At 35.6% G+C, this 22,535-nt stretch overlaps 1 pseudogene; it reads left to right on the top strand.

Annotated features, from left to right (window-relative positions):
• Positions 1–1,940: 1,940 nt before the first annotated feature.
• LOC105239167 overlaps positions 1,941–22,535 on the top strand; it is a 186,038-nt pseudogene continuing 165,443 nt past the window's right edge.

The following is a 22,535-nucleotide window of genomic DNA, read 5'->3' as shown; positions in this document are numbered from 1 at the left end:
CATATTTTTTGTCTTAGAGAGGGAAAATAGATATTTAAGAATGTGAAACTGAGGTTTTCCCCCTCCCAAGGCTCATGTATGTATGTCAGAATATTGACTCAATATAATGATACTTCATCCAGTATAAGATGAAACAAATACATGTTATTTGTTCTATTCTTTTATGAGTTGGAGAGATTAACATCAGTGTCTGTGGTCAAAAAAGAGGGAACAGAAAAAAAAAAGAAGGAACAGATGAGAAGAAGAAAGCAGGCAACAGTAATAGTTTCTAAACTCTGTTAGTTTCTTTGTTTCTTTAGTTGTGCCTTTTATTATATCTCACACAATAAACTTAAAAAATGAGTTTTCTTTATTTCCCAGCTTTACTGAGATATAATTGACCTATAACACTGTGTAAGTTTAAGGGGTAAACATGTTGATTTGATACACATATATTGCAAAATGATTACCACCATAGCATTAACTAACACCTGTATCATGTCACGTAAATACCATTTCATTTTTGTGGTGAGAACATTTAAGAAATATTATCTTAGCAATTTTCAAGTATATAATATGGTATTATTAACTATCATCACCATGTTGTACTTTAGATCCTCAGAACTTATTCATCTTATAACTGGAAGTTTGTACCCTTTGACCAACATTTCCCCATTTCCTCTACTCCCAAGTCCCTGGTAACCACCATTCTACTTTCTATTTCCATGAGTTTAGCTTTTTCAGATTCCACATGTGAGATCACATAATATTTGTCTTTTTCTAGCCAGCTTTCTTCACTTAGCATGATGCCCTCAAAGTCCATCCATTTTGTCATGAATAGCAGGATTTCCTTCCTTTTTCATGGCTGTGTAATATTCTATTGAATATATACACCACATCTATCCTTCAACCATTGATAGACACTTAGGTTGTTTCCATATCTTACCTGTTGTGAATAATGCTGCAATGAACATGGGAGTAGAGATCTTTTTGATATTCAGCTTTCATTTCTTTGGATATACGTCATTAATGGGATTGCTGGATTATATAGTAGTTCTGTTTTTAATTTTTTGAGGAATCTCCATACTGTCTTCCACAGTGGCCCTACCAACTTACATTCCCATCAACAGGGCACAAGGGTTCCCCATTCTCTACATCTTCTCCAACACTTGTAATCTCTTGTCTTTTCAATGATAGCCATCCTAACAGTTGTGAAGTGATATGTCACTGTGATTTTGATTTGCCTTTCCCTGATAATTGTGATATTGAACAGCTTTTTACGTTCCTACCTGTTGGCCATTTGAGCACCTTCTTTGGAAACATGTCTACTCACTTCCTCCGCCCATTCTAAAAATCAGATTTTTTTTCACTACCAGGTTTTATGAGTTCTTTATATATTTTGGATTTTAATTCTTTATCAGATATAAAAAGCAGCCTCCTCTTCTAGACTTTACGGACTGACTTTGGTCTTTCTGACTTTCCCCCGTAGGTGGGGGCATGCTGGAGTGTGTTGTGACCCAGGGTAGTTCAGGGGACATGATGTCTCTTCAGCTCAGGCCACTGGGGTCCACAGCATCTACAACTTCATGGTCCTTGGTGAGTGCTCTGCCACGATTGGGAGTAGGGGTGGGGACTGTGTATCTACGGTGGCTCCAAGGTCTGTTGAGGTTCTTAGTGGCAATTCCAGTTCCAAAGGCAAGGGATCAGGGCAGGCAATGGCAGTGGCCAAAACTGGTGGTATGCACACACTCATTTGCAGGAGTCAGTTGCAGGTGCTTGTGTGGTGGAAGACACCTGTTGCTGACACAGACGCAGTGGTGTGGGCTAGAACAGGCCGCACAGGTTGGGGCTAACTGTGGGCACATACGTCGCTGCAGGCATCCTGGCTGTCCGCACGTACTACCCGGTCTAGCCCTGGCGCCCAGCAGCAGAGGCCAGGGCAGGGGGGTTGGACTGGGGGCATGCAGGTGCACCGCTGGAGGGGCTATAGTCCTGAGTGCAGGCTGGACAGCCGGAGTCCGCCTCGCGCTTCTAGGCGGGAGTTCGTGCGTGCGCAGCCGCAGAGGCCGGTTTGCCTTTCAGCGCGGTTCCGAGCTCCTGAGGGCCAGGCGAACCGACAGGGGCTGAGGCAGCCGTTGTCCGCGAATATGAATTCCTGTGGGGCAAAAGCCAGTAAAATCCGCAGGGGTCCGTGGCAGCTGTGCGGGCCTTTGTTTCCTTCCTCGGTGGTGACACCGCGGGATTTATCTGTAGAGTTCCCTGTGAACGACGATCCTTCTGCTGGGTGGCTGCTGCAGGTAGTCCTTGCTTTTCTTTCCGTGTTCCCGTCTCTGTAGGTCTCAGCTTTGCTGAATAGGGTGAAATCAAATCAGCGCCTTCATGTCCCGAAAGGCTGGGGAAACTGGTTGCTCACCCCACTAACTCTTCCTTTTCCAGGGAAGAGAATTCCTTTTAGCTGGGAAGTTCTTTTTCGGTGCTGAGCAGAGCTGGCTTGGCGGATGGGATGATGCAGGCAAATGAAGCTATTTTCCTTCTCTTTTTGTGTGGTGTTTCTCAGGCTTTTTGTTCCACCGTGTTGCTGAAGTTTCTAAAGTGGACTCCAAGCCTCTCATAGAGCTGTTTTGGTTGGTGGATATCCTTGTAATTGTTGACATTTGTGGGGAGACGGCGGCGGGGTCTCCCAGCCGCCATCTTCGGCTAATGCCTCCTTAGAAAGGACGCTTTTCAAAAGGAAACTCATGGGAGCAGATGATTAATGAATTTAGTGTTTTAAAAATTTCTTTTTAAATACTTTATTTTAAAGAAAACTACCAAACCATTATCTGGTCATCAGTATTGACAGAGTCCAAACTATTGGACTAATGGCCAGTTTGTAACATCTGTAAAATCTCAAAAATTTTTTTAACTCACCAAAGCCACCTAAAATAAAATAATTATTCCTAAATTTGAAACACATTCTTTCACACTGTGTTCAATAAGAATATGTCTTTAATGGCACTGAGATCACTCACTTAGAATTTATTGAATTTTTTTCTTTTTTTATAATTGCCAATTTAAAAACTCTTCATATGATCTTCATAGTCAATAAAGAGTATTTAGGAGGGATGCAGCAGTATTTTGCCCAGAATAGACAGGCAAGGAGACAAAATCTTACTTAAACTTAATATGTGTAGAGCACTGTACTCAAGCTCCCACATTTAGTCCTCATGATAACAAGTAAAATAGAGGAGATTACCCCTCACAGATAAGAAATTGGGTTAAATGAGTTATATGGTATTAAATAGCTAGAAAACAGAAGCTCCATTTTTCTATACTGAATCAGTAAATATATATTGCTTTTATTTGGGGAAAAGTGTTATAAAATTTTTTAAGAAATTGTTCTAAATAGCCAGCCTTTGCTTATGATGATGTATACTTCCTTATTTTTTTGCGAATATTGATGAAAAACAAATCTATGTGTAAGAATTATTTTAAACTAGTTGTTTTTATTTGTTTGTTTGTTTCTAATATGTTACTACTCAATCTTTTTCCCAAAGCTCTGAAAAGAATGATAATTTGTCAGGATTCTATTGTAAGTTATACTGAGGCAAAAGTATAATCAATGAAATAATAGAAGAGGGAGTTTTTAAGTGTAAAATAGCATTTTAGAGTTCATATAATAAAAGAGCTCATTAGATCAAATGGGGATTCTAATACACTTTTTATTAAATTCTTTAAAATTAAAGATTTTGGAAAAATGTTCTGAAACGTCCCTCAGTGATGATCATTTTTCAATAATTGGCTTTTAAGACTTGTAGTTTGCTGCAAATTGTTATGTTGTCTTTTAACCATTTTCACCCATCTTATTTGCTCTCTTTCCCTATAATCCTCTCATGGCTCTTCTCTAGCAATTGTCAGTTATTTTTGCGCTCACAAAGCTCACAGCTCCCAGGTCATCTTCTATCATTAAGCAGTTCTTGCAATGATTTCTTTTTGTTGTTTTATAAATGAAGGAACAATGAAAGGGTAGGAAAAAATATCCTTCATAAAAAAATGCATTTCCTTTTTTCAGTGGTCTAAATTCCATGAACTATTACTTAATTTTGTCATAAACTTGTTTCATATTGTACTATGTAATATTTTATTCATATAATCCTCTGGAGTGCACTTGCTTTTCATATTTTCTCTTCCTTTAGGTGAATCCTCCAAGTTTTTATTTTTCTTCTGTTCCCAGGGGTCTGCATACATTTTCACATTTCATTAGTAGTTAATTTCAAAATGCAATTAGAATTCCTTTGAGGATTGCAGGCAATAATTGGCATCTTTCTTTACAATCCTTATTAAGGAACATGGGGAGATGCTTTTTAACTAAGAAAGTTTGGAACAAAGGCCAAAGAGAAAATGCCTAGATAAATTATTGGTATTTTGGCATTAGCGTAGCATATGGATGGGTCATTAAATAAATCATTCCCCTGCATTTATCTTTGAGGTTGGTTTAACAATAATAAGCCCAGTTGAAAGTTAAGATTTTGATCTTTATAAGTAAAAACACATGTTTTGGGTTCTTTTAGTTAACAAAATACCATATTATTGCACTCTGTGCTTAAACTTCAGCATTGAGTTGTGTGCATATACCTGTATACCAAAGAACCAGTAGAGTTTTATAGAAATATGTAGGAGACTTCCTTAAAGTACTCTACACCAGAATTATTTATACAACTTCAGAATGCCTATGGGATGTATCCCTGTGTGTCAAGGTATGGTAGCTTATAATTACCAACATTTCAATTTCATATGGCAAATTATCCTGGCGAGAAATGAAGTAGAAAATTTAAAAGTCACAGAGGTCTTTTTGAGTGTGTAAAAGTAACTTCCCAGGGAGGCTACTGATGGCCTTATTAGTAATTAAAGGGAAACTTAAAACCAGAGGATCTTGAATCCTAACAACCGATTAAATGTTATGTCAAGATAGTGGATAATCATTGTCAGCCAAAATTTTCTAGTTCATAATTCTGTAGTGAAAAATTCTTTGTATTTATGGCCTGCGATTCTGTAAGGAGAATGGAAGAGTAAGAGAAGTTCTGGCCATTCACATGTGCCAGATAGCATAAGTGTGCTCCAGAGAGGAAGAAAGAGTTAGGGATTATGTCACATGGTGATGCTTCCAACTCCAACATCGATTTGACACACTTATTCACTCTTATGAACTAAGTATTGGAAATTTGCAAGAGTAGTTAAGAGTGAGTACTCAGGTGCAGATTTGCTTGTATTCAGATAAGATTGGATGCGTCTAGGGTATTACGGCCATAGACAGATTTGCTTATATTCAAACCCTAACTTTATTACTTCATAGCTATGTGACTGTGGACAATTAATCATATCATATTTGTTCTGGTTTTCATATCTGTAAAATGGGGTCATAAGAGTATCTACTTTATAGTTGTGAACAGTATAGGAGTGTGTTGATATAAAGCACTTAAAACAGTCTGGTACATAGAAGGCACTCAATAGATTTAGCTTTGACTATTACATTGAAGTCTAATATAGATCTATATCTAAATAGAGATCTAAATATGATTCATTACTGCAATTTGAATTCATATTTTCTTGAACAGCTTTCTGTGTTGATTTGGCACAATTAGCCAATGTACTCTTTGACTTGATACCTGATATATTTGAACTTCAGTATCAGAAGAGTGAGGGTAGAACATACCATAGAATGGTGGAGAAAGTTTAATTTCCCCTGGAGAAACTGATAGGACCTCTTGTTGGTAGGATCTATCAGAGTCATGAAGGAGGACGTTGGATCAGGAGACAAAAGACCTGAATTCTAGCTGTAACTCTGTCAGTGACTAAGTTTTGCCTAGGACAAGGAATAGGATCTAGTTTTACTGAGTAATCATTACTATCATGACAAGCTATGCAGTCTCTTATTCTAAAACATCTATCCAGGCACATTTGATGCTTTATTTGTAAATTTCAGCCCAGGCGTAACAGTAATAGGCTTTCAGGGGTGCCTGGGTGGTTCAGTCTGTTAAGTGTCTGCCTTTGGCTCAGGTCATGATCCCAGGGTCCTGGGATTGAGCCCTGTGTCAGGCTCTCTGGCTAGCGGGAGTCTGCTTCTCTCTCTCACTCTCCCTCTGTGTGCGTGCTCTCTCTCTCTCTCAAATAAATAAATAGAATCTTTAAAAAAAAAAAAGACAGTAATAAGCTTTCATGAATATAATTTTTAATGCTGATGCAGTATAAATTTTCAAGTTTCTTTAAAAATCATAATTATGTTTTAAGCAATTATAGTACATTAATTTATCTATGGCAACTCTTAAAATTTCTCCATCATCATTTGGTTTCAAGTAGAGGTGATAATTTTGCATCTGTTCATTCACCCAGTGCTTTCGTTTTATTTTCTTTCCCCCGCCTCCTCTCTTCCATGTTAATTCAACATCGAATATACACTGTGAGTCAAGAACCATGGTGTTACACATTATTTTATTAAATATCTTTGATTTTTGACAACAATGCCTAATCCATACATCGGTATAGGAAGTAAACAAAACATCAAAGTTAACATTAAAACAAAAAAGAAGGCGGCACCACATGCATTTTAAATAAGTAATCTTGGATTGTGAGCATGAAAGAAACTTTGAAATTCTGTAAGGAAGGAAGAAAGCAATATTTTTCAGAAAGAAAAGCAGGGATTAAGAATTTCTTGCCCTTATAAATTCTAATCACGTTGCTTTCTCTACAATTTTAGGTTATAAAGCAAGAGTCCATTAAAAGTTACTGACAAGATTTTATTAAAAATTGACACAGGACATAGGCATTTCATGGCTGGCACCTACACTGCTTTTAATTTTGTTTTCCTCTGAAGAATATACGAGGAGGAAAGCTTTATTGAATGAAACCTAGGCCAAGCAAACATATGGCAATGGGATTTCTTTTAGATGAAGTAATTTTAAACTGAGATTTCTCAGAGAAGAATTTTTTTCCCTGCAGACTTTAATAACAGTATCCTTAAAATCTGGTCATGACAAACCGGAGAAAGTGATCTTTAAAATCTGAGAATATGCTCAATTCTCTTCTCTGAAATCAATTCTGGGAAGATATCCATATCATTTTGAATAGCAAACAGATTTGTCTGGTGGAATTTTGCCAGGAAAGAAGTAATGTAGACATGTTATGCTCTATTGTGGAAACATGAAGCATCCCCCTCTGCTAATGATTCATGAACAGGAAGATGAGGCATTCTTTCAGCTCTTACCTCCCCTTCTGAGCTGAAATATCATGCTGTTTACATCACTGCACACATGTTCACATTGGTTCAAATGTGTTGTCATTGTGTATTATTAGGCACAATGGTTAGACTTCTATTTGAAAAAAAAACAACACACCATTATGTCACTATGGCACTGTTTAATCTATTACTTCAGTCTGGCCAAACTCCCGCATTAATATACCTTAGTAATGTTAATAGGTTAAGTTTTGTTAAACAAGCCTTTGTTACAATTGCTTAATTCTCTGCCCGTTTAGTGCCAGACATTATTATTACAATGGAAAAATGGATAGAATTAGCAATAACAATTACCACAAAATTGCCCCTTATAAGAAGATAGTGTTCATTTTAAATTATTAAACAAGGCAGCTTGTTTATTATGTCATTTTAATCTTTCAAACAATCCCAAAATGTATATATTATACCCATTTTACATATGGGGAAACTGCAGCACAAATAGGTTAAGCAAAGTGTCTAAAGTCACAGAACTAACAGCTAACAGAGCTAGGATTCAAACTCAGGTATACTTCAATACAAGTTAATAGCAATAAGAGAAGGCTTATTAAAGGAAGTGGTTTATCAACTATGTTTTAAAACTTCTACTCATGATTTGTTGGGGGAAAATACATGACTGGTGTGTGAATAACGTGACAAACAAAAAGGGCTCTAGGGTAGAAGATGATTGGGAAAAATATATAGACATCCTGGAAAGATAGATAGTAAAGAATGCAAAGAAGAATCCTGTATCATTCAAACAATACAACGACTGCCTATAAAAGAAAACAGTTAATTAGTATCATGCTTTAATGTAATTCTTTGGAAGGAGAAATCTCTAAAGTTTTGAGGGAAAGCTGTTATTTGAAGGTTACCTGTCATTCATTGGGGGAGGGATGCAATTGAAAGACATTCTCAGGAATGTGTGAAATGAGAAAGAGCACCACTCCTATAGTTTCCCTGAAAAGAAGAAAAAGGAAAGGAAAGCCTGCGAAAACTATGCCAACTGAGAAATAAATAATTAACTAAAAAGAGCTCAAGATTAGGAAAGGTGTAGCATAATAAAAACAAATAGACAATGAGACCAGTGAAACTTAAAAGTTAGTGTCTAAATGTTAATGTTATTACAAAATAATGCAGCTATCGAATAGTTTAAAAGAAAAGGTAAATGTAAGTAATAATAAAATTGAAGCTAAGTTCTTGAATTACTGCAATAAAACAACAACAAAAAGAAGTATGAGGCTGGTGATTGGGATAGAATAAAGTTTTTATCTTAAAGTGGAAGAGTGGGTATTGTTTCTTTATTGATGATGTTGAAGAAATACATGTTCACATTTAAAAAAAGATATGAAGATAATGATTAATAAAGTTGAAAAAGATACAGAACATCTGAATCAGTGAGAAAAAATGTGATATAATAAACCATATTTAATAAATGAGGATAAAAACAAAAATTAAAAAACATAAGTGCCAAGGAAATACAAAATAAAATTACAAATAAGCACACCGATAATAAATTTGAGTGAGTTCAAAATCTTATTAAAATAAATAAATTACAAAATAATTCAGTGACATACTGTTTATGAGATACATAAAATATAAACTAAAAGAAAGTTAAAATTAATATTGCAAATGTTACCCAGTCTTTGAAAGCATAAAGAAATCAAGGGCAGAAATATTAGCTATAGATGATATAAGAATTCTGGGCAAAAAGGATTAAAAATGTCAAAGAGAATTTCATGTATTTGAAAATGTCCAGTCTATAATTGAAATATAGATATCACATATGCAGTACATGCAAAAGAATGTCAGTCTCCCTCCCCCACACCATATTCAAAAATTATTTCAAAACAAATCAAAGACTTAAGTACAAGAGCTACAGTTATAAAACTCTTGGAATAAAATTTAGGCATAAATCTTAAAAAACAATATCACAAACATTCATGTTTCAAAAGTCATAGTTTCAAAATATGTAATGTAAAACTATTAAAAGTATAAAAATGTTAAAGAGAGGGAGAAGTTACAAGCAAATAAAATAGATTTTTAACCAGAGCACTTTTCAGGTCAAGGAGAAAAAAAAAGATATAAATTATTTGAATAATGTCATAAATAAATTTCATATTGAAATTATTCTCCCCTAAGGTCCTCTTCAGCTACTAGTCACTGACTCTCTCTTTTTCAACATAGTTCCCACACATTTTCTAAAGCTCCCTTTCCAGGACTCTGGATCACTCTAACATAATTCAGAGTTTTATCTGGGTATTCTGTACCTGTCTAGTACTTTCACACCTATCACCTAGAACTATCTTTAAATGTGTAAAATGCCAGTTAAAAAAAGATCCACTGGTTATTATTATGGTCCATGCTCTTAAAAGAGAGGAAGGGGTGAGATGAGTTAAATATGAAATACATAAATATAACAAGCAAACATATTTTCTAGTTATAAAGGTGCTTAGCTGTAATTTGTATGGGGTCAAAATACATTGTAAACCCAATGGTATCGAACATAAAGTCATTCACTTCTGTAAAACTTTTGGTTGCTGTTCTGGGTTATGGGTGGGGACTGTACACAGTATTTACTATAGCAAAAGATATTTTATAAATCTAGTATTTCATCTATTTTCAGCTTCCATTCCTATTGCGAATGGATTGTTTTTTACAATAAGTATTTTAACACCCATTTCCCAAGACCTTTGGCTGAACCAATATAAAAATATCAAGAACAGTCAAGCCATAGACACAGAGGACTCACATTACATTGTCTGGTTAAGGAACCTAGAACAAGAAACATACTTTTCAGTATGAGCTGAATAAGGTAGGAGTGATGTGAGACCAGCAGAAAAAGAACAGATCAGTTCAGAATACTCAAAGTTTGAAAATGCCATGGGTCCTAAGTGAGGAGAGGCTATATCCTGATATCAGAATTGCACTTTGTATATTCTTTATAGTTCCTTTATACATAATTCTTTTTTTTTTTTTATTTGACAGAGACAGACAGCCAGTGAAAGAGGGAACACAAGCAGGGGGAGTGGGAGAGGAAGAAGCAGGCTCTTAGTGGAGGAGCCTGACCTTTATACATAATTCTTAATATAGATTGTAAGTTCAGTCAGAATTTAAGCATTTGTTTTTAGGTAGTAAGATGAACTGAGAGGACCTTTCCTGACTAATGGGGCAGCAATTCTGCTGCCGAGAGAGAAAAAACTAGGTTAATAGCATTCCTTAAAGAACAGTCTTAATGAGGTTTTTTGTTAGAGGTTTTCATTTTCTGCCTCATTTCATAAACAAAAACAATGAAGAAGTTTCCAAGATCAGTTATTTCATATTCTAGAAAAACTAACCAGATAGTCATGTTTGTGAAGGAGCATAATCTCTCCTTATATGTGGTACCTTGCTGCTCCTTGGGCCTGGCATTAAAGTGAGTGCAGTTACAGTCTTCAGGCTCTGAAAGCTCAATTCATCCATCCTCCGTGATACTAGAGCTGTCACACTGAGAAAATTCTCCAAGGCCTTGACTAGAAACTCCAAGCAGAATAAATCACGACAAAGTTTCAAAGTCTGAGCTTAGTATTTCTCACACCGTAGGAAAATAGCTGGTTTTAGAGTGATTTTAGGAAATACTGCAGCGAATGGTTTATTTGCCCCGTACTGGGTTAGGCAGTGTGTGCTTCTGTATAGGTATAGGCTCCATTACACATCATACCCTTGGAGAATTTCAGGTTTATAACCTTTAACTATTGTAAGTGTAATTTCTTCACTTGTGAAAGTTTGTGAATTATTACTATAATGAAAAGCATGGACATTGGAAGAAAAATCATTTTTCATTCTGGAAAAACTTGATTTTGCCTGATAGACCAGGTAAAATCTATATGATACCTATATAGATATGGTATACCTACACTGTATGATAGTAAACGAATGTCAAACAAGATGTGCCTATGCCAGATATAAATTGCAATTTAACTTGATATAAAACATTTGGTTTTGTAAGAGAAGTGTGTGGTTGAATTAATTAATAAATTAAGCCTCTATTTTAAGACCTTTAGTTCCAGTTTTTCTCCAAAACCACTTTTATTTATTTATTTATTTATTTATTTATTTATTTATTTATTTATTTATTTTTACTGAAAGGAAAATACAAGTAATTTTGCAATTAAGATGGTGCGTATTCAAGGACACTTTATTCTTGAACTTGCTTGTTTCACTACTTATATACAATGAGAAGTAGTCGTTTATATTTCTGTTTCTAGTTATGTTAAAATTCTCTGCTCTTTTTCAGTTTCACCATCAAATAAAAGAAAGCTTTGCATATACAATTTTACTGTGACTCTTTCTGTGTTACTAGTTGTTTCTCGTATTAATTCCTCTGCTAGATTAAAACCGCCTTGAATAGAACCAACCAAACCATACTTCCCTTACAATTTAGAAGGTGGCATTTACAATGGCAAATCTTTCAACTAGCATCTATTAAGCTTAATGTGGCCCTCAGTAACTGTTCAATGGTGTAACTATTTTCTAATATGTATTTTAGTAGCATGCCATAATATATAAAACCCAGAGGACTAAAAGGAATTTATAGTGAAATAGCATGAAATTAACTTGATAAGGCTTCCCATTCATCTTCAACAAATTTTTTTTTCATTTTTAACACTGGTGACTCTGTTTAAACAGTTTGGAGTAATAGAAGTGTTTTTTTTCATTCTGGTTAAATAATGTCCTGATACCGTAGATTCTTCTGAGAAAATACACACATCTGTGCCTGACTCTGCATAATGTGATCAGGAAATGTGGGAAAAATTTCCTTATATTATTGACTAAAATTTACATATTTTAAGTTGACAATTACATAGGACTTTTAAATATTTATTATTTTTTCCTTTAAAGAAGACTGCTAAGATTAGAGAGAAATATCTTTAAGAATTCTTTATCTGGTTTCAAAAAAGCTTAAATATTTTAACTTTGATGCTTTTAAAATTTTATCATAAAACAAATGAAAAAAGAATAATTCCGTTTTCAAAGTAAATACCCATATATTTGGGAAACTGTAAATGTGACATATATAACTTTATATAAAGAGCTGATATTTCTCCAAATAATGCACATTATCTTAATCATTTCATCAGAAAAAAGAACTGGTTCAGAATCAGGGTTTAATTAATTAATTTTTAAAAAGATTTTATTTATTTAGCTGAGAGAGGGAAAGAGAGTGTGAGCAGGAGGAGGGGCAGAGGGAGATGGAGAAGCAGACTCCCCACTGAGCAAGGAGCCCTACATCCCAGGGATGTAGGATCCCAGGACTCTGGGATCATGACCAGAGGTGAAGGCAAATGCTTAACTGACTGAGCCACACAGGCAGCTCCCAGGGTTTAATTTAGAGAGAGAGAATAAAAAATTCTCAGTGATGAAATAATTTGTAGATACTCCCTGTTACCTAATAAAAATGAAGCTTATGAATGCATTGTTTAGTTTTGTGAAATATTTTAATTTATACCTTTTTTAAGTTCAGTTCTCCTAACTTTAATTTCAATTCTCCCTAACTGTAGAAAAATATGAAAAGCAAATGATTAACAATTACAAAACACTGCAATCTGATTAGGAACCGAGAAAACTGAGGCATATAGTAATTTTAGTACTACATTTGAACAGATAAGGAAAAGCAAGGAGAATGAAAAAAAAGATCAACCAAAAATATAATCTGGGAAAAAATAGAAAAGCACAAATTTTCAAAACCACCAATCTTTCACCATAACCTTCATCATTCTGGCATATTTCTGAATATTGACAGAGTATAAACAGTCCAGTAATAGCATCATAAGGCATATATATTTTGTTTTTTGAGCAAACAAAATATTTTTGAACGTCAGTAAAAATTGTTTTTTAATATACTAATTTTTCATAGTATTGTGATAATATAATTAATCCTTTAATAAAGATATTTGAGTCATTTTGGAATTATAAACAATTATAAACAATTAAAGATGAATGTTTTATAATTTTTTTAAATTTCTTTTTTATTATTAACATATAATGTATTATTTGTTTCAGGATATAGGTCTATGATTCATCAGTCTTACACAATACACAGCTCTCATTTTGAACACTTTTCTGATAATTTCTGTTGGGTTAATTTGTAGGAAAAGAATTACTAGTCTAAAAGGGTATGAATACTTTAAAGTTAAAAAAAATTTGTCAAGTTATTTGATGAAAATGTTTAAGCAATATCCTCTCCTACAACCCCACTGTAATGTGCAAGGAGGTCATTTTCTTAACCCCTTTGTTAGATTGATGCAAGGAAAATATTATCTCATTTAATGCATTTTAATTATTGGATATATTTATTGACTAATTGTATTTCTTTTTATGAATTACATATTAACCACCATTTCCTTTTTTCTGTTAGTGTAGTCATCATATTATATTGATTCATGATTGCTTATTTATGAAATATACTAAGGTTTATATTGTTAATATTTTGTTTGTCTTTTACTTTTTATTTGTGGTCATTTTTGAGGTACTGATGTTTCAAATTTTAATATTGTTAAATCTATAAAATTTCTCTCTAATGGTCTCTGGCATTATTTTGTTTCAAAAGTCCTTTTCCGTTCCCAATAATACATACATTTTCCTACATTTTCTTTCAGTTCTTTAATTTCTTCACTAAGCTCTTTATTCTACATGTGTTCTACTGGAAATAACAAATGGACCAATACATAAATCTCTGTCCTTTAGATTCTGAATCAGTCATGCTTTTTTAAATTATATCTCATGATGATTAATTTGGTGACTGTTAACTTCATGGGGTTTATACTCCCAGAATTTCTAAAAGTATTAACATATAAATGGAAAAGGCAGTCTTACCCACAGCCCTTAAAAAGAATATTAGCTGAGTTATAGAAATAAACTGAATAGAGAGATACATGACAAATATCAGTTTTACTCTGTTTCACTATTAATGTTAAATATCTCATGAAGTCCTTATACTCAGGCTGTCTGCATATCTTTATGAAATTCAGTCAATAGGATTAGAGCACAGATGAGATAGGAGGTGAGTGAGCTCTGATGCACTAGAAGGCAGAAATTCTGTGCTATCAACTCTCTTCAAAGTCATGTTCATTTTAATTCTTTAACCTTCACTGACTTGCCCCCTAACTGCCATGCATTTTTTGGCAAAAATATTGCTCAAGTTTTTTATGACAACTATTACGTTCCATACTTTTCCACTGCTTTTTCCATCCTACGTCCTTCTTTTTGCCTTTTCATCTTGGTAGGGTGGGTTTTAAAATCATCTAAAGAAAAATTAGTAATCCAGTTGCCTCTTTTTTTTTTTTTTAAAGATTTTATTTATTTATTTGACAGAGATAGAGACAGCCAGCGAGAGAGGGGACACAAGCAGGGGGAATGGGAGAGGAAGAAGCAGGCTCATAGCGGAAGAGCCTGATGTGGGGCTCGATCCCGTAACGCCGGGATCACGCCCTGAGCCGAAGGCAGACGCTTAACCGCTGTGCCACCCAGGCGCCCCCCAGTTGCCTCTTTAAAAGCAGTATCAGTCATGGTCCAGTGGGGAAACAGAAATGGCATTACATATTTAAACAGAGAGAATTTTGTATGACTTGCTAATGAGGCATAAAGTTGTTAGCTAAGTAACTGAAATGGTAAAAAGAGAACGATAAGCTCTCATGGAGGTAGCAACTGCAAGAAACAGCTACCACCCTTGGGAAGAGACTAGAATTACTAAAACTTAGAAACTTAAAAGAGGATCCCAGGGGGCCAGGAACCAGACCTTGGAAGAGGGAGCACCAGCCTGCTGGCCCTAGTGCCTCTGAGAAGTAGCACATGATGCAGCTGGTTCTGCAAGTTTTGGAAAAATTGAAATCCGGATTCGGTATTTTCTATGGGAAGGAACTGCCCTTGTTGGGGTAAAAAAAGAATTGCTGGGCTGATACTCACAGAATCAAGAAGAAGCCAGGAGGCCCGCTGAAAGCAATCACAAAGGTGCAAAAACCTTTTTCCTCCCCTAGGGGCCCAGTTTCCTCTGGCACTTCCTGTTGGTCAAATATAACATGTCTTCTGGCAAAACAGAAATGTTGGGTTCCAGTCTCACCTTCAATATCAGAATGCAGAGAGGAGAAAGTGGGTTTGGAACTGAAAGGCAGTAACTTAGTCAGTGGAACAGGGGATTTCTCCTCTACCGCTCACTACTCCATCATTCACTCTTTAATATGTTTAATGTCCTTAACTCTGACCTCTCACATTTTCATTTCTACCTATATTCCATTCCCATCCGCTGCCCAAACTGTGATCAAATGAACTTGTTACTTCTAGTTACTTTGTGGTTTTTCTGTTAAAATGTTTTATAACTACCTGTTTTACCATATAGGAAAGCCAGTTTCACCCCCAGCGTGGTAGTGAAATTGGGTTAATTTAGGGTTGACTTCTTTCTGAAGAGTTCTTAGGTAGATTACCAGGGGGATATACACTGAAATCACAGAATAGTGTAGTGAGTAATGTGGTAGGACAGTGAGTAAAGTAACTGGTGGGAATCTCCAGGTGTTAATTATCTAGACAGTTTGTGTTTCTGTACAAGTAAAAATGTGTATCAAGCAAGGTAACACATTATTTTCTCATTGTGTCAGGGTGTTGATTTGTTCTGTCTGTAGCACTCTAGCTAGAGAAAAATTCTGTACCAGAGTATACAATGGATGAGCCGCCTGGAGGAGCGTGATGTGCAGGTAGGAGCAGAAAGCCTTCATGGAAAAAATTCAAGCCCCGTACAAAGAAAATAACGAAAGCCATTAGCAGCTGAACTCATAAACTATAATAAAATGATAAAATGTAACAAAGCTGTAGCAATTATCGTATCAATTTACCCATAAATTTTTCTGATCCTTTTCACATATATCATTCCAGCAAAATAATACCCAGATGTAGTAATTACAGGAAATTTCCACGTCTGATGGCAAAAACTCACAAGACTTTGGCCCATCGAAAGTCTTACTGCATTAGCAGAAGCTGTGTAAATGGGCCATTCTGTAGTTACAAGGCAAGACCTATTGGCTTTGGTTCAGTTTTTAAGTGACTCTAAGGGAAATTTCATACTGGGTTTTATTGACTATGAATTGCTATTTCTCTTTAACCAGAGCGCATGATTTTTATAAAATACAATGTTTAATGTATATAGTTATGCATTATTCAACTGCAAAACAGTAGTTGATACCTTTGCTTAACATGGAGATAAAAACGGACACTTTTTTTTGGTAAGATTTTATTTATTTATTTATTTATTTATTTATTTATTTATTTATTTATTATTTATTTGACAGAGAGAGAGGGGGAGAGACGAAAGCACAAGCAGGGGGAACGGGAGAAGGAGAAGCAGGCTCACCATTGAGCAGGTAGCACAATGCGGGGCTCGATCCCAGGACCCTGGGATCATGACCTGAGCCGAAGCCGATGATTAACCAACTGAGCCACCAAGGCACCCCCAAAAAGTGACACTTTTTCAATTAAGCATTGTTTCAATTTTATGAAAAATGAAAATTTTGCGGATTATATCATATGAAAAAGTTTTGTTGATCAGAATATGAATAACGTCATACCATTTAATATTTTTAAAAATATTTCTAATATTAGAATTCAACTGTTAGTTAATTAGCATATATTTGGCATCTGAGATTCTGTAACTAAATCAGGTCTGGATGCTTAGCTGCTCAATATCTTAAACAGTTAAATACAAGGCAATAGAAAACTGTACTTTATGAGAAAACTCCATTTATAGCAAAAGTGACACAAATATTATTATTTGGCCTTGTACTACAGTTATATAGCTCTTTAAAATGTAAACTCCTATATAGGTTAGAACAACCTTATTTTTTTTTTTTTTGGTGCTTACTATCTTTATTTTTTGACAGTTTTACATTTCATAAGTGTTTTAACAACTTTTTTCCTTTGAGGAGGAATCTGAGAAAAGGAGTTAAAAATATGCATTTATTTTCATATTATATCAACACCATCAGTAGTACTAAAGACATAAAGAGAACATAACACTAAAATAGACAGACTTACAATGGATATAAATTTGAGATAGTGATTTATATTAATGTAAAGGCTTGGCTATCAGTCAGGGTATTAACTGGAAAACACTAAGTATTTGAAATAGAAGGAATTTAATGTAGGTGATTAGTTACATAGGTGATAAAAGAATTAAGAAGCCATCAGGCTGGTGAGGCAACTCAGAATTTAATAACTGCAGGAAGCGGAGCCATCATCCTTGGGCTGGAGTGACGAAGAGTAGAAGCAGTTTTACCAAAGCTCAGAGCACAGAGTCACCAGTGATAAGATGCAGTCATTATAGGCCTATCAGTTGGAGTCGGCAGTTTTAGAGTAAAATGTACTGGGAATGCCACTTTTGTCCTAAAGGAAGAAATACAGCTGGCTGACTCTCCCTTTCTTCCCACTTTCCAATGACCCACCAGTGCTTCCCTGAGTCAGAACCAGCCAGAAGCCAAGAGACATGGAAGCCTAGAAGTGCAGTTGGCAGTACTTGGTCCCTTCCACCCTTATAGCCACCTAACCCTCATGATACAAAGGCAAGCAAGGAAAGAAGCAAGGCAGAAGATGGGCACTGAGATAGTGCAAACAGATCCTGGAAAGGTCAAGATTATTAAGTAAACAATATAACTTAGGAGCCAAAAGCAAATATTTTGTGCATCTCTCATTAATTCTTTATTGGTACTTGAACATGCCAAATATGGTATGCAATTTCTGGGAAATCCAATTTTTCCTATGGATTACTTAAATTTAAAAAATATATTTTACAAAATATGTAGAGAAAAAATAATAAATTTCATCTTTAAAAATTTTTTATAATACCATCTAAACTTTTTAATGGCAATGTGACTTATTTCTCTTGGTTGAAGAGAAAAAAATCCCCTGAAATGGAAAGACCAGATAAGGGCAAAGGACCGAGGATAGACATTTGTTTTTGCTGCTGCATTAAAAAGAAGCTGTAAGGAAGGTCATAGTTTCCACTATAGAAATCCAGCAGGGTGATGGAGGTCCTCTTTGATCTGGCTGGTATCATAACCAGAAAAGAGGGCAATGGAGTCAGACGTTATACTTGACAGAGAAGGCTGGATAGCAAAGAAGTTGAGAATCAGAGTTAGAAATTAGGGCTGCAGCTTCACTAAAAAAGAGAAATATGCTTGGAGACTGAGTTGCCTTTCAAAGGCTCTGGCTTCTTCCCGAAGCTCCCAGGCTCACTGGACCAGGGAAGTGAAATTTATCAACCAGCTTCCATTTGAAGACTCATACCTGACAGTAGGGTTCTAATAACAATCAGGTGGTCAGTGAGTGGTTCTGAGACCCCTCTGTCTGTTTATGGCCCACATCTGGCCTGGATAAATCATTCTCTATTCTAGGATGAGTCAACTGAGAAAGCATATTTTCCAACAAATTGAGGTCTATGGGAATACTCTTCAACATTGAAACGAATATAATATAGAAGATGTGGAAAACACATAGACTTAAAAAAGATTTACTACAGGAAAATTAAAATACATTTTACAACGTTTCTGCCTTGAGCTAGTAAAAATAATTCAAGGAATCAGACTTTATGAAAAGAGTAAAGAACTATTCACTTAATACAAAAGATGGAAATAAAAAGGAAGCTAGGAGATGAGAAAATATTGTAATTTTTAATAGGAAGCTAAAAATTTAATAGCAGAATTGAAATCTGCATAAAACAATAAGGAAAAGAATAAATAAGTGAAATTGTATCAGTGATATAATAAACTGGATAGATCTGAAATGAAATGTAATTTGATAGAAGGAAAATGATAAGAGAGATCATTATGGATCAAGAATACTTATTTAGTGATCTAATATAAGAAAAAAATATATTTCTTTTTTTTAATTTATTTTAATGTTTTTTATTGTATTGTTAGTCACCATACAGTACATCCCTGGTTTCTGATGTAAAGTTTGATGATTCATTAGTTGCGTATAACACCCAGTGCACCATGCAATACATGCTCTCCTTACTATCCAGTCTATCCCATTCCCCCACCCCCCTCCCCTCTAAAGCCCTCAGTTTGTTTTTCATAGTCCATAGTCTCTCATGCTTCATTCCCCCTTCTGATTACCCCCCTTTCTTTATCCCTTTCTTCTCTTACCGATCTTCCTAGTTCTTATGTTCCATAGATGAGAGAAATCATATAATTGTCTTTTTCTGCTTGACTTATTTCACTTAGCATTATCTCCTCCAGTGCCGTCCATGTTGCAGCAAATGTTGAGAACTCGTTCTTTCTGATAGCTAAGTAATATTGCATTGTATATATGGACCACAGCTTCTTAATCCAGTCATCTGTTGAAGGGCATCTCGGTTCCTTCCACGATTTAGCTATTGTGGACAATGCTGCTATGAACACTGGGGTGCATATGGCCCTTCTCTTTACTATGTCTGTATCTTTGGGGTAAACACCCAGTAGTGCAATGGCTGGGTCATAGGGTAGTTCAATTTTTAACTTTTTAAGGGACCTCCACACTGTTTTCCAGAGTGGCTGTACCAACTTGCATTCCCACCAACAATGTAGGAGGGATCCCCTTTCTCCACATCCTCTCCAACAATTGTTGTTTCTTGCCTTGTCTATCTTTGCCATTCTAACTGGCGTAAGGTGGTATCTCAGTGTGGTTTTGATTTGAATTTCCCTGATGGCTAATGATTTTGAACATTTTTTCATGTGTCTGTTAGCCATTTGTATGTCTTCATTGGAAAAGTGTCTGTTCATATCTTCTGCCCATTTTATGATTTGTTTATTTGTTTCTCGTGTATTGAGTTTGAGAAGTTCTTTGTAGATCTTGGATACCAGTCCTTTATCTGTGGTGTCCTTTGCAAATATATTCTCCCATTCCGTGGGCTGTCTCTTAGTTTTTTTGACTGTTTCCTTGGCTGTGCAGAAGCTCTTTATCCTGATAAAGTCCCATAAGTTCATTTTATCTTTTATTTCTCTTGCCTTTGGAGATGTGTCGTGAAAAAGGTTGCTCTGGCCGATGTCATAGAAGTTGTTGCCTATGTTCTCCTCTAGAATTTTGATGGATTCCTGTCTCACATTGAGGTCTTTCATCCATTTGGAGTTTATTTTTGTGTATGGTGTGAGAGAGTGGTCAAGTTTCATTCTTTTGCATGTAGCTGTCCAATTTTCCCAGCACCATTTATTGAAGAGACTGTCTTTTTTCCACCGGATGTTTTTTCCTGCTTTATCAAAGATTAGTTGCCCAAAGAGCCGAGGGTCCATTTCTGGGTTCTCTATTCTGTTCCATTGGTCGATGTGTCTGTTTTTGTGCCAGTACCATGCTGTCTTTGTGATCACAGCTTTGTAGTACAGCTCGAAATCCGGCATTGTGATGCCCCCAGCTTTGTTTTTCCTTTTCAACAGTTCCTTGGAGATTCGGGGCCTTTTCTGGTTCCATACAAATTTAAGGACTATTTGTTCCAGTTCTTTGAAAAATGTCCTCGGTATTTTGATCGGGATAGCATTGAAAGTGTAGATTGCTCTGGGTAGTATGGACATTTTAACTATGTTAATTCTTCCAATCCATGAGCATGGAATATTTTTCCATCTTTTTATGTCTTCCTCAATATCTTTCAAAAGTGATCTATAGTTTCTAGGATATAGGTCCTTTACGTCTCTGGTTAAGTTAATTCCAAGGTAACGTATGGTTTTTGGTGTTATTGTAAATGGGATGGATTCCCTAATTTCTCTTTCTTCAGTCTCGTTATTCGTGTATAGAAATGCAACTGATTTCTGGGCATTGATTTTGTATCCTGCCACCTTACTGAATTGTTCTATAACTTCTAATAGTTTGGGAGTGGATTCCTTTGGGTTTTCCATATAGAGTATCATGTCATCTGCAAAGAGAGACAGTTTGACTTCTTCTTTGCCGATTTGGATACCTTTGATCCCTTTTTGTCTTCTGATTGCTGTTGCAAGGACTTCTAGTACTATGTTGAATAATAGTGGCGAGAGTGGGCATCCTTGTCGTGTTCCTGATCTTAAGGGAAAGGCTTCCAGCTTTTCCCCATTGAGAATAATGCTTGCAGTAGGCTTTTCATAGATGGCTTTTATGAGATTGAGAAATGTACCCTCTATTCCTACACTCTGAAGGGTTTTAATCAGGAAAGGATGCTGTATTTTGTCAAATGCTTTTTCTGCATCAATTGAGAGGATCATATGGTTCTTGAGTCTTTTCTTGTTGATATGATGTATCACATTGATTGATTTGCGAGTGTTGAACCATGCTTGCATCCCAGGTATGAATCCCACTTGGTCATGATGGATAATCCTTTTAATGTACTGTTGGATTCTATTAGCAAGGATCTTGTTGAGGATTTTGGCATCCATATTCATTAGAGAAATCGGTCTGTAATTCTCCTTTTTGAGGGGGTCTTTGCCTGGTTTGGGGATCAAGGTAATATTAGCCTCATAGAATGAGTTTGGTAGCTTTCCTTCTGTTTCTATTTTTTGAAATAGCTTTAGGAGAATAGGTATTATTTCTTCTTTGAATGTTTGGTAGAATTCCCCAGGAAAACCGTCTGGGCCTGGAGTTTTATTATTTGGAAGGTTGTTTATCACTGACTCAATTTCTTCATAGTTAATTGGCCTATTTAAGAAATCTATTTCTTCCTGTTTCAGTCTTGGTAGTTTATAGGTTTCCAGGAAGGCCTCCATCTCTTCCAGATTGTTTAGTTTTTTGGCATATAGCTGTTGATAAAAGTTTCTAATAATCCTTGCAATTTCAATGGTGCTGGTCGTGACCTCTCCCTTTTCAGTCATAATTTTAATAATCTCAGTCCTTTCTCTTTGTTTTTGGACAAGTTTTGCCAGTGGTCTATCAATTTTATGGATTCTCTCAAAGAACCAGCTTCTAGTCCTGTTGATCTGCTCTACTGTGGTTCTGGTCTCTAATTCATTGATTTCTGCTCTAATCTTGGTCAACTCCTTCCTTGTCAGTGGGTTAGGCCTGTCCCTCTGTTGCTGTTCCAGTTTCTTGAGGTGAGAATATAGAAACTGCATTTTAGATTTTTCTATTCTTTTGAGTGAGGCTTGGATGGCTATGTATTTCCCCCTTAGGACTGCCTTTGCAGGATCCCATAGGTTTTGGACCGTTGTGTTTTCATTCTCGTTGGTCTCCATAAATTGTTTAAATTGATGTTTGATTTCCTGGTTTATCGAGTCATTCCTGAGCAGGATGGTTCTTAGTCTCCAAGTGTTTGAGTTTCTTCCAAATTTTTCCTTGTGGTTGAGTTCCAATTTCA

The sequence above is a fragment of the Ailuropoda melanoleuca genome, chromosome 11 (genome assembly GCF_002007445.2).
Source record: "Ailuropoda melanoleuca isolate Jingjing chromosome 11, ASM200744v2, whole genome shotgun sequence".
Taxonomy (NCBI): Eukaryota; Metazoa; Chordata; class Mammalia; order Carnivora; family Ursidae; genus Ailuropoda; species Ailuropoda melanoleuca.
The sequence above is the reverse complement of the archived record's forward strand: the minus strand, read 5'-3'. Positions and strand labels throughout refer to the sequence as shown.